The sequence below is a fragment of the Giraffa tippelskirchi genome, chromosome Y (assembly GCF_054371585.1).
Source record: "Giraffa tippelskirchi isolate mGirTip1 chromosome Y, T2T-mGirTip1v1.2.pri, whole genome shotgun sequence".
In the NCBI taxonomy this organism is placed as follows: Eukaryota; Metazoa; Chordata; class Mammalia; order Artiodactyla; family Giraffidae; genus Giraffa; species Giraffa tippelskirchi.
Genome location: NC_137290.1, coordinates 23,524,135 through 23,538,012, shown reverse-complemented (window position 1 = coordinate 23,538,012; position 13,878 = coordinate 23,524,135). Strand labels below are relative to the sequence as shown.

The 13,878-nt window shown below is 43.7% G+C and overlaps 1 pseudogene; it reads right to left on the bottom strand.

The window, feature by feature from the left end:
* Positions 1–257: 257 nt before the first annotated feature.
* LOC145537743 (testis-specific Y-encoded protein 3-like) lies at positions 258–13,319 on the bottom strand (annotated as a pseudogene).
* Between the last annotated feature and the right edge of the window lie 559 nt (positions 13,320–13,878).

Genomic DNA, 13,878 nt, shown 5'->3' with positions numbered 1-13,878 from the left:
CTCCTTTCCACAGCAACTTGTAAACCCTCCTCAGACAGTCACTGTGCCTTCATGCTTTTATTTTTCGTCAGGATGGTTTGCTCACTGTTCAATATTTTGGACCTCCTACCACAGTACTTGAGACACTCTCTTTACTAGATATAAACCCTTGAAACTATTTGTTACCTCCACTGCATATTCAGAGGGGATTTGATTCAATTTGTACCTGGCTGGCCTAGTCGTTCTGCCCTCTGCACCCCACCCCAACTCCTCCCCGTTTAGTTTAAGCCTGCATTTTGCCATGAGAAGATGATGATCTGATGACGATCCACAGGTCTTGTTTTTGCTGACGGTATGCAGCTTTTCCCACTTGATTGCTACCAAGAAGATGATCAATCGGATATCGGCAGAGACCATTTGATGACATCCTTCTGTAAGGTCGTCTCTTCTGTTGTTGTAAAAGGATGATTGCTATGACCAGTGCAATTCATGACAGAATTTGATTAGTCCATGTCTTGCTTCATTTTTCACTCCAAGGTCAAACTTGCCTGTCACTCCAGGTACCTCTTGACTTCCTACTTTTGAAATCCAACCCCCTATAATGATAAGGATATCTTTCATTTGGTGTTAGCTCTACAAGGTCTTGTAAGTCTTCATAAGAACTGATTATTTCAGCTTCTTCAGCATCTGCATTTGTGGGATAGACTTTTATATCTCACGTAAAAAAACAATCTTGGCAGAGACCTAATCCATGAGATAAGGAACTTTTTATATTTCATTTAGGAAAATCTGGGTCGCGATTTTCCAAATGAGATATGCAGTTCTCTATATTTCATGAATGAAAGTCTAGGCACTGATTTTCCTACATGAAATATGGATTTCTCTACTTTCACATTTGAAACTCAAGGCACAGAGCACTTTCCCCTGAAATATGAAATTCTTGTATTTCACATGGAATTGGCAATAAATAAGGTCACGTTTTGTAACACAAAATATGGAATTTTTCATATTTCTCATCTGAAAACCTGTGTACTGACTTTACTTCCTGAACTACAGAATACTGTATATTTAACAATTGAAACACTTGGCATCGATTTTCCTAAAGAAATATGGAAATTTCTGTTTCATTCATAAAGTGATTTTCATGCTTGAGGTGTGAAACTCTCTGTATTTCACCCAAGAAAACTTGCATGAAGCTCTTCAGTATGAAATATGGAATTCTGTATATTTTGCATTTGCAAATCTGGGGACAGATTTTCTCATGTGAGATACAAAATGTCAGTTATTCACATGTGAATATTTGTGTCAGATTTTGACATACAAAATACGGGATTTTCCGTGATTCGCAAATTAACATCTGGGCCAGACAGTCAAATATAGAATGAGCTATATTTCATATATGAAAATCTGGTCACAGATTTCCCTATTGAAGTTTGGAATTCTCTGGATTTCATTTCTGAAAATCTGGGTGAAGACTGCCCTGCATGATATATGGAATAATCCATATTTCACACATGAAAATCTGGGTGCCAATATTTCTACATGAATTGCATAAATCTCTGAAGTAACAGTTGTATTTCTAGGTTTTGATTTTCCCATATGAAAAATGTGCATCTGTATATGTCACATATGAGACTGTGAAAGCAATTTTTTGGGGGCATGATATATGAAATACTCAGTATTTTATTTATGAACATCTGCATGTCTGTATTACTACATGAAGTTTTGAAATTCTGTGTATTTCTCATCAGAAAATCTGGGCATCCATTTTCCTATATTAAATATGAATTTCTCAAATTTTCCAACATCTACATCACAGCACAGTTTTCATTACATAAAATACGGACTTATTTATATTTCACATCTGAAAATCAGGGTGCATATTTTCCTGCATGAATGATGGCATTATCTCTGTTTCTCATGTGAAAATCTGGACACCAATTTCCTTTTTGCTGTTTGTTTGGTTGGTTTTTGCTAACAATAAATATTTTAATAGAAACAGATATATTGTTTCATTCAATAAAAATGTGAAAGATTATGTCTAAGTAGATGTAAAGACTGGAAGAAAATCTACTCCATCTTTTCAGTAGTCAAAAAACAAACAAACAAACAAACAAACAAACAAAAAAACCTGATGACTAGCCCAGACTGAAGGGACAGAATGGGACGAATGAAGTTCAGTTCACAGGACTTGTTAGCTCTAGAGCATTCTTTTTTTTTTTTTTCTTTTTTACGAAAATCTAATTAGTTCATTTTCAGGTAACTTTTATTGTTTATTATAAATTTATTTATTTTAATTGGGCGCTAATTACTTTACAATATCTAAGTGGTTTTTCCACACATTGACATGAATCCGCCACAGGTGTACATGTGTTCCACATCCTGAAGCCCCTTCACACCTCCCTCCCCATCCCATCCATCTGGGTCCTCCCAGTGCACCAGCCCCGAACACCCTGTCTCATGCATCGAATCTGGTCTGTCATATGATACGATATGGCATATGATCTGGTTTGACATATGATAATATACATGTTTCAATGTCATTCTCCCAAATCATTCCACCCCTGTAATCTCCCACAGAGTCCAAAAGACTGTTCTATACATCTGTGTCTATTTTGCTGTCCCGCATATAGGGTTATCGTTAGCATCTTTCTAAGTTCCATATATATTTGTTAATATACTGTATTGGTGTTTTGCTTTCTGACTTACTTCACTCTGTATAATAGGCACCAGTTTAATCCACCTCGTTAGAAGGGATTCAAATGCATTTATTTTAATAGCTGAGTAATATTCCATTGTGTATATGTATCACAGCTTTCTTATCCATTCGTCTGCTGATGGCCATTTGGGTTGCTTCCGTGTCCTGGCTATTATAAACAGGCCTTCGATGAATATTGGGGTACACGTGTCTCTTTCAGTTCTGGCTTCCTCGGTGTATATGCGCAGCAGTGGGTTTGCTGGGTTGTATGGCAGAACCTCCACACTGTTCTCCATAGTGCCTGTACTAGTTTGCATTCCCACCGAGAGTGTAAGAGGGTTCCTTTGTCTCCGTACCCTCTCGAGCATTTATTGTTTGTAGATTATTGGATGGCAGGCATTCTGACCAGTGTGAGATGGTACCTCGTTGTGGTTTTGATTTGCATTTCTCTGCTAATGAGTGATGTTGAGCATCTTTTCATGTGTTTGTTAGCCATCTGTATGTCTTCTTTGGAGAAATGTCTGTTTAGTTCTTTGGCCCAATTTTTGATTGGTTCACTTACTTTTCTGGACTTGAGCTGCAGGTGTTGCTTGTATACTTTTGAGATTAACTCTTTGTCAGTTGCTTCATTTGCTATTAGTTTCTCCCATTCTGAAGGTAGGCTTTTCCCCTTGCTTCTAGTCTCTGTGGTTGTACAAAAGCTTTTAAGTTTCATTAGCTCCCATTTGTTTATTTTTGCTTTTATTTCCATTACTCTGGGAGGTGGGTCATAGAGCATTCTGCTGTGATTTGTGTCAGAAAGTGTTTTGTCTATGTTTTCCTCTAGGGCTTTTATAGTTTGTGGTCTTACGTTCAGATCTTCAATCCATTTTGAGTTTATTTTTGTGTACGGTGTTAGAAAGTGTTCTAGTTTCATTCTTTTACAAGTGGTTGACCAGTTTTCCCAGCTCCACATGTTAAAGAAATTGTCTTTTCTCCGTTTTATTTTCTTGCCTCCTTTGCCAAAGATAAGGTGTCCATAGGTACATGAATTTATCTCTGGGCTTGCTATTGTGTTCCATTGATCTATGTTTCTGTCTCCACGCCAGTACCATACTGTCTTGATGACTGTTGCTTTGTAGTATAGCCTGAAGTCAGGCAGGTTGATTACTCCTATTCCATTCTTCTTTCTCAAGATTTCTTTGGCTATTTGAGGTTTTTTATATTTCCATACAAATTGTGAAATTATTTTTTCTAGCTCTGAAAAATACCGCTGGTAGCTTGATAGGGATTACATTGAATCTATAGATTGCTTTGGGTAGTATACTCGTTTTCACTATATTGATTCTTCTGATCCATGAACATGGTATATTTCTCCATCTATTTGTGTCTTGTTTGATTTCTTTCATCAGTGTTTTATAGTTTTCTATATGTATCTCCTTTGTCTCTTTAGGTAGATTGAGGTTTTTAAAGGCATAAGCCACACTTCTTGCATGGCTCTGCAATAAAACATACTCTGCTTTAAACTCTAATGTTTCGATATTGCTTGGCCCAAGGTTGCTGGGTACAGGGGTATTTAGTTACAGTAACACCTTATCTCTCAAGTCTGTGGAGGTTAACAGAATCTCTTGAGAGAATGTCTCATTTCAAAACCACATACACTCATAAAAGGATGACCAGTTTTTTCTTGTGTGTGAAGCAAATTAACAGACACTGAGAGCTCTCCTAGTTACCAGGTGAATTTAGGACAAAGTGTGACAAAGGTTTTCATCAGGTCTTACTTGAGGACTACTCATTATTTTGGAAACTTTGTCATGAACTGATTTGCTAGGATATATAGAGAGAGTATATCTTTTATCTTTTCTATCGTTTAGTAGTTTGCTTCTCATGTGTGTCACATTATGTTTTAATATGTGCATACATTTTCATACTGTAAAATATGGGGAATTTCATTCTCAATTTGGAAAGTGTGTGGTGAGATATTCACAGATGAAATGCAGAGAATTCTGTATTTCATTCAGGAAATCTACATGCATGTATTCAGATGTGAAATACCAAGTTCCATGCTTCACGTAGAACACTTTTGCCCTCATGTAAAAATGTGATACACACATGGAATTCTCTCTGTTGAGAGAAATTTATACAGAGATGCTAAGGATAGTGCCCCACCAAGGGCCACGGCTCTCCATTGTCAGAGGAATTGAAGTCTGCCCATTTATTGTACAGAGGCCCTTTCACAGTGATTCTGTTCTCACCCAGCCTCCAGGTGAGAACACAGCCCAGCCTACCCCATCAGCCCAGGCCTGTGGGACTAGGAGGGGTAAGAGGATCAACCCAAGACACCCTTTTAAGGAGTGATGTTTCAAACTGACAAACTCTGCATGTAGCAGGTGCTTCTGCTACAGTGCTACCAGTCTCCCAAACCTTACAGAAAAGGGCAAGCTGTGCTCAGATGCCTGGTCATGTCGAGGATAGAATGGTCCTGCACTTGAGAAGGACAGAAAACCCTTTGTAGCTGGGTGTCCTAGGGGCTGTGCAGAGCCCCTCTTCTGTGCCTGGGAATCTGGCCCGCTTCATTTTTCTGCTCCTTCGTATCCTCCCTGACTGCGCCCAGGTGCTTCGTTTCTGCCTCTCCTTTCTGATCAGGCATCCATGTTTACATTTACATGCCTGTTTACACTTCCAGCTTGCTCTGTTGGTGAGGCCCCTGGGCTTTTTTCCGTGGTGTCAGTGCTTCTGCTGCCCTATGATCTTTCTACCTTACACAAGCTCTTTCACGTTTTCAGTGTCCATTCTTCCATCCCCCAGCCAGACCAGCTCAGACAGCTCACACACACATTTGTGTCAGCACATGTGTGTGCATGCTCTCCCACCCACCTACCCCCCCACACAAACAATCCTGAAAAGAAACTTGCACAGATGTGCCGCTAATTGTTTACTTGTCCAGTATAATGAACTTTGGTAAGCACCCCTCTTTTCTTGGCCCGGTTATTATTATTTTTTTCACTCACTAGTTGATCAAATCAGCGTCCTCTTCTACTTCTATGATACATCCTGGAAGGTGAATGGGATTTGCTCATGAGGGGGCTGACTTACAAAGAGGTTGGCAGGGTTGGAAGTCCTCACTGTGGATGGTTGAGTGACGTGTGCCTGTGTTCTCTACTCCCATCACAACAGACTGGTTCACAGTGCCAATCATGGTGGCATGATTCCATTCCCTGTGCTTTCCTTCCAGAAAAAGCACAGAAATAGCAAGGGGCTTTGAACTTGAAATTGATCATGCACCCCCTTTGCCCAGGCTATAGCAGGTCACTGAGGACAAGAATTCTTTAACAAATTCCTATTCACAGAAAGGCAAGTCCCAACTCTTACTGCCTGAGTGATGCTTCACTTAAAATCATGAAGAAATTCTGCATGGGTAATGCCAGGTTAACGATCACTGCAAGAAGTGGTAATAGTCAATGTCCTTCTTTCCTGCAGCAGTGTTTATAGAACACTTAACAAGTCAACCCCAAATCTCTCCTGACAGATCAAATATTTTGTGACAGATGCATTCCTGCAACATCTTTGCCCTTTGTGATCCTAATTAATATTCTCATTTCAACGAGTGATATTCTTGCCCCATGGGCATTTCTGTAAGTGTGTGGGCATTGCTGTTTCCAAACGGGGGTCACTGTTAACTATTCCTGTGGTAAAGCATTTCTTGCTGTTCACAAATATCGTGTATCTCTTAAAAAAAAGTCACAAGTCAAGATGTTGGAAACATTTGATCCAGGAATGAAAGAAATCATCCAATTCACACACAATCTGACAAAGACACACAAACTTAAAAAACAAAAGTGAATACAAGCAACACAATTCACGTATGTTGAATAGGGCCGTGCAAGAACTGACACAGCTATTGCAGCAGAGCTGTGTATAATGGCACAGGCATGGATGTCATATCAAAGAAGACAGGAGGCATAGGCAGACCCAGAGGAAGAAACATCAACTCACATTCAAGGGCAGGCACAACAGAGACACCCAATCTTCATTCTAAACAGAGGAAAACATGAACACATCCAGGGAACAGGAAACAAATGCAGCTCAGGGTGATTGAGCCAGAATGCTCAAGAAATCATCAGTAACCCGCCAAGTCTCACACGCATTGATATTCAGTGGAAGAAAACCTTACACAACACGTCCAAGTGTGCAGTCAAATCTAATAGCACCTAGATCTTAGGGCCCAAGTGAAAGCCCGAAAGACACTGGGACACATGTCATGGCAAGTTTCCAGAGAATGACCATCAAGTCAACGATGCACAGTTCAGTTTTACTAACCGATCCATGACTATCTCTGCACTCTTCACTTCAGGACAGGTTAGAGCTAAAGCCACCCCTGGTACTGAATCACTGGTACTGAAGACAGGTGATATTAGGCGTTGGGGCACCCTGTCCTTAACTCTTCTTGTCTTTAAGTTCTTTGCAGTGCCTTACTAAAACTTCTGAATGTGGATAACTAGAATGAGCCCAGTCTAAGGTCCCCAAACACATGCACCAATATGCCATCCCACACCCACAGCAGAGTTATTACACATTAGTTTCTGCTTTGTGTTGTTTTGTTTTGAACTGGTGCTGAGAAACACAGGTACCAGCCTGCCGGAGCCCCAAGGATTCTTTGAAGATTACAGATTAAGAAAGTAAGAAGACATGTTTCCATTGTTTGCTGGGCTGCTTGTACAGAAAGCACCCAGAGAAGGCCAAGCCTTGCCTTCTGGAACTGTAGATGCTCCTCTGCAGAAGGGGCATACTGGGGTGCAGATAGTCAAATGCAAAAGTTGGCCCTGAGCAGGAGATCTCATTCAGTGCACCTTGAAGGGGGCATCCATGAACCCATGAACTTTGACGTTCATTCTTTACCCTTTGCCCTCAAAAGAGATGCTGCTGTCGGGAGACAATTTTTGGAGTGAGAACTCCATGTGAGACAGAAATATCACCCTCAGGCAAGCGCACATTGGAGCCATTGTATCTGGGGCGAGTGGGCAAACGTTGACCTCTCCCTACTCCCTTTGTGCCAGTCTGTCCTTTGCCCAATCCAGAGGTGGACATGATTCTGAAAAGCAGCCATCTACTTGGAAAGGGCCACCCTAAGTTCTGACCAGTCCCTCAGTGAGCTCTGTATTCTCCAGGTGTTCCCATTGGCCCTTGGCCCGCAGAGTAGCGACAAAGCCCCAGAAGAATGTCCCTTGTGGTTTTATACAGTCTGTGCTGAGCCATTCAGCAAGGAAGAGACACTGTCACCAGAGGGTTCGTGAGAAAAATGTTATTTCTACACCTAGTCCTGACAGAGGGCCTTGGGCACAGAGCTTAAGCCTTCCTGGAAAAAAGGAGATTAACCGCTGAGCCATCATGGGACACAGAGTGCACGGCTCGGTAGGCTGGACCTTGCCTGTTTAACATCCCCATTCCCCTGACTTCTGCCCCTGCAGACTTTGTACCTAAACTGAGTTCCTGGAAAAAAGAACAGAGTTCACATGAGCTCAAACATATATGATGGGATCTGGTTTTGTTTGTCTGTCTGTTTCCTGGCGATTTATCTTTTCCCCTGGTCACTTTTGCCAGAAACTAATATCCTGACTGCCTTCCCACCCCCTCACTTTCACCCTGGGTCACAGCCCCTCCATATACTTTATGCCCCCATCCCCTAAGATGTTACCTGGAACCCTAGCTCTGGGAAGATGACTCTCAGCAAAGCTGAACCGTGCAGTCATATACACAAGAAGGCTATGTGGTTCATAGTGAGTTGAATGTTAAGGCTTTTTCCTTGTCCTGTACTCTTAAAATGCCTGATGATATCCAGCAGTGATGATACCTGGGACACCACCTTCCAATAAAGTTGTGTTCCATTATTTCAATCTCTGGCCCTTGTTCACCAGACCCTTTCCATGAACATCCACATTTCCCTTGTGAAGTTGCCAGACCCACAGTTAATGGCCCCTGCTCTTCCTTCTCCTTCCTCCCCAACCCCGCCCCACAGGAAGAACTGTGTCCCCTGACACAACCCCAACATATGGCTTAACCCCCTCTACAACTCTCCATGGTCTGGTAATTCCCACGCCTTAAACTGAGACCCTACATGGAGTTGAAGTATTTGTCTTGAGGACCTGGCCAAACAATACACAGACACATACGGTTGATGCTTTCTATTTATCCTTCGGAATTATTTCATGCTTACTTGTTTCTCCCTCTCGATCTATTTCACCACCAGACCACTCTTCATTACTTTCCTGTCCGAGAGAACTAGCTGGCCATTGATCTTCATGTGAAGCACCTTCTTAGATTTTCTATTTTAGGTAAAGGGGGACACTCCATCATAAGCTTCTCAAAATCGGGGGTTTCCTTTCAAAACAGACAGAGACACAGACACAGATATGTCAACCTATCCTCTCTCAACAACACTAAAGACAGCTTTAATCTTTCAAGTCAGTTCCCAGGAGAGAGAGTCTGTGAACTTTTACATTTCCTCTCTCAGTTCAGTTCAGTCGCATAGTCGTGTCTGACTCTTTGCGACCCCATGAATTGTAGCACACCAGGCCTCTCTGTCCACCACCAACTCCAGGAGTCTACTCAAACCAATGTCCATCAAGTCAGCGATGCCATCCAACCACCTCATCCTCGGTCGTCCACTTCTCCTCCTGCCGCCAATCCTACCCAGCACTAGGGTCTTTTCCAATGAGTAAACTCTTCACATGAAGTGGCCAAAGTATTGGAGTTTCAGCTTCAACATCAATCCTTCCAATGAACACCCAGGACTGATTTCCCATAGGATGGATTGATTGGATCTCCTTGCAGTCCTAGGGACTCTCAAGAGTCTTCTCCAACAACACACTTCAAAAGCATCAATTCTTCAGCTCTCAGCTTTCTTCACCATCCAACTCTCACATCCATACATGACCATTGAAAAAAACCATAGCCTTGTCTAGATGGACTTTTGTTGGCAAAGTAATGTCTCTGCTTTTAAATATGCTATCTAGGTTGGCCATAACCTTCCTTCCAAGGAGTAAGTGTCTTTTAATTTCATGGCTGCAGTCATCATCAGCAGTGATTTTGGACCCCCCAAAAATAAAGTCTGACACTGTTTCCACTGTTTCCCCATCTATTTCCCATGAAGTGATGGGGCCAGATGCCATGATCTTAGTTTTCTGAACATTGAGCTTTAAGCCAACTTTTTCACTCTCCTCTTTCACTTTCATCAAGAGGCTCTTTACTTTTTCTTCACTTTCTTTTTTTTTTTTAATAAATTTATTTATTTTAGTTGGGGTCTAATTACTTTACAATATTGTTATAGTTTTTGCCATACATTGACATGAATCAGCCATGGGTTTAGGGTGGTGTCATCCGCATATCTGAGGTTATTGATATTTCTCCCAGCAATCTTGAGTCCAGCTTGTGTTTCTTCCAGCCCAGCGTTTCTCATGATGTACTCTGTGTATAGAGTTAAATAGGCAGGGTGACAACATACAGCCTTGACATACTCCTTTTCCTATTTGGAACCAGGCTGTTGTTCCATGTCCAGTTCGAACTGTTGCTTCCTGACCTGCATACAGGTTTTTAAGCCACGTACCCCATTCTTCACCGTACAACTATTTACAAGAACTAGGACATGCAAGCAACCTATATGTCCATCGGCAGATGAAGGGTTAAGGGAGTTGGGGTACATATACACAATGGTATGTTACTCAGCTCTTAAAAGAAATGCATTGAACTCAGTCCTAATGAGTTGGAATGAATATGGAGCCTATTAAACAGAGTGAAGTAAGTCAGAAAGAAAAAAACAAATACTGCATGTTAACACAAATATATGGAGTTTAGGACCACGTAGATCGTACTGGACATCCAACATGCAGGACAGCAAATAAGACACAGACATGTAAGAACAGACTTTGGACTCCGTGGTGGAACGTGAGGCTGGGTTAATTTGAGAAAATAGCCCTGAAACATTTATATTACCTTATGCAAAATAGATGATCAGGGCAAATTTGATGCGTGAAGCAAGGCAACCAAAGTCATGTTGTGGGACAACCCACAAAGACATGTAGGGGAGGGCGGTGGGTGGTGGGTTCAGCATTTGGGGGGACATGTGTATATCTGTGGGTGATTCGTGTTGGCCAATGTATGGCAAAAACCGTCATGGTTTTATAAAGTAATCATCCTCCAGGTAAAATAAATAAGTTAAAAGACTATTCTCCATAATCCTGCACAGTGGTCAGTATTCTCAGAATGAGAGTGGCAGGTGAAAAAGATGTAAAAGAAAACAAAACCAGAAACAAGTGTGATGATCAAAATGGAATCAAATGATGGTCAGTGGGGAACAGCCTACCAGAAAGAAGGCTCACAGACCTTTGTAGAAAGGGGACTTCAATAGTAGGTGGGCCCCAATTTAAGAGGAGCCTGAGGGTAGCCTTGTTGGCCATGGAATGCCAGTTCAGAGATGTTCAGCTGAGTCAGATATAAATTGGAGTGACATTGCCCTGACCAGAACACTTCATCTACCTCAAGCTTCTCTACTTAGAACCTGTTTTTCACTACAGTTGTCTACTCCTGCTGTCTCTTGCAGATTCCCTCGTTCCTTGGTGTTACACTGCATTCCACGGACTCTCACTTTCTCCACAAGTGAAATAAATGACCCAAGTTTCTGGGAAACACTTATGCCAGTGCTCGATCCCTGGGCTCCTCACCTCTCGTCCTCCCAGTACCTCTCGTGGAAGAGCCTTCCTCCTCATATAGTACCACACTGGATTGGGCCACAGATCCTTTATGACGCTTTGTCAGGGCAATGAGGGAGGTCAGCACAGGACTGGCCAGACCCTGAGCCCTTCCGTGCACCTCCAAGAACCCCAACATACATCATCAGTTCTGGCCCAGTGGCCGCGTGGGGCCCTATCTCAGCAATCCGGTCAGATCCTGTGAAATTGTGGTCCAAGAACCAGTTGAAAAAGTTAACACTGCTGTCGTGGTGCCTGCGGCTGTATGCCTTACGTTCAAATCCCTGGTTCCAGTGAATTAGGGTGGAATGAGATGCTCGATATCCTGCAGGAAAAGGAGTATGGGAGAAAGACCTAAATCACTTTCCAATTCAACCTACACTTTTCTGCCCCCACTCCCCAAATCCAAGGACCTGCCTCTTACCAGTGACATTAATGAGATAGTCCTTAACAAGCACTTCATTCTGGAAATACCTATTCTTCCAGAAGGGCAATGTGATGTTGCAGTGATGAGTGGGATTCCTGAGTTCTTTCACCTGCCAGGACAAAGTGTGGGGAGTGGTGTAGGGGTGGGTGGGTATGACACATCTTTACAGAAGAGCTGTCCTTTCCTGTTTCCAGGGGTAAATCATGCCCTCTCCCCTCCCCAGTCACCTTCCCTCCACAATTATCAGTGTCCCCTGCCTGACCTTCAAGTTGGTGATGAAGTGAAGCATGTCTTCATCTTGGTCAGCCATCATAGCTGACATTTGGGGGTGGTTCATAAACTGCTTTAGGTCAAGGAGCCTCTAGATGCTAGAGGAAAAAAGTGCTGGAAGGACAAATCTAGCCTAAAGAGTAAAATGGCACTATCTGACTTCAACTTGCGATGAATTAACTCCTCACATTTCTGTTAACGTAGACTGTATGAAGGCATGACAAGCCCCAAGGCTGTACCTATGAATGCACTACCAGAGGAGGTTCTGTTCCTAACAGGAAAGGCCCTAAGCTCCATCTCAGCCTCCTAAAACATAGGTTACTTCTGGAAAACAGGCACTCCTACGTACAGGCACTCCTATGTGCATGAGCATTTACACAACCGAACCTCACCCCCAAATTCACTCAGCTTTTCAGAGAAGACCTGGATCCCAGACAAGCCTTTCCTCTGAAGAGTCCCTGGTGCTAATGACAGTTCTGATTGGGACCTCTGCAAGTAAAGCCCAAGTAGCAATTTGTGCTAATCAGAACAGCAAGGACATCATACCGAATATCGGGAACAGATACACAGAACGGTAACCAATACCCAGCATCCAAAAAATACATTTTGTACCAGAACTGCCAGATCTCTAAACCGCTTCTGCAATTACCCAGGTTAAAAAAAAAAAAAAAAACCTTCACAAGCACCACACCAAGGGATACAACTTCGACCCAGAATTCACGGATTCCCTGGATGATGGCACTTCTGTGTTCTAGACTCAGCTTCCGCCTCTGGCAGTTGTTGTGCGAGTGTGGGCCCTTTGGGCTTTCTTATTCTCAGAATCCAGCTCCACCTGCAGGGCCTTCAGGGCCTCCAGTGCGGGCTGGTCCCTGGGGGCCCTGGGGCTTGGATGTTCCTGGCCCTGTTCCTGCGAGGACACCTGTTCCTGCTCCTCGTAGGCCACCACCTCCACCTCCTCCATGACGTCTAACACCAGCAGCTGGAACTCCTGCCCGAATCCCGCCAACTCTCCCTCCTCCAGGGCCGCACCTTCCTCTACCGCCTCCACCCAGAAGAGGGCGGCCTCCTCGCCTGGTGCACTACCTGCGGCCTGCATTGCCTCTGCCGCCCCCACCGTGCTGGTAGGTCCCAGGGTCCCTCTCTCGTGAAGACCTTGGCACACAACTAAGACCCAGGATCCTGGGGTGCTGCCGCATTTCTCTGGCCCCGTCTCACTCTCCATGGTGTTCTGGCCGTAGCCCAGAACCACCAAGAAGCTGGACGTGAGAGCACAGCCGGCAGCCGGCAATGCCCGCCCACCGGTGGCAGTCTACGTGGCACAACCAACTGGTTACTTGCCCACAGCCAATGAGCAGGGAAAGGGAGACAGCCATGCGCAGAACCGTGTGCCACCACGCATGGGTAATATGCTGGCGGGAAGGACCTGAACTCTATACCCTGACCTCCAGACCTCATCACAGAACCAATCTAATGGAGTCAAAAGGCGTTCGCTCACGGGACACACCCCTTGGAATTCTGGGCACGCAGGGGCCCAACTTGGCTCAGTGCACAGTGCGCCGGTCCACACAAGCCATTTGCCTGACCAACAGTGTAGATGTGCCAGACCAGCGACTGGGCGAGCCAGGCCAGCTGGAGTCGAAGGCAAGGAATCTGAAGGTGACACTGCAGCCACCGTCAAGCTTGAAGTTGCCACTGGGGCAGCGGGCGACTCTGTGTGCTCAGGGATTCACACAGGTGACACAAGGTTCGTGGGTACGTCAGGGACACAGGTGCTCACCTTG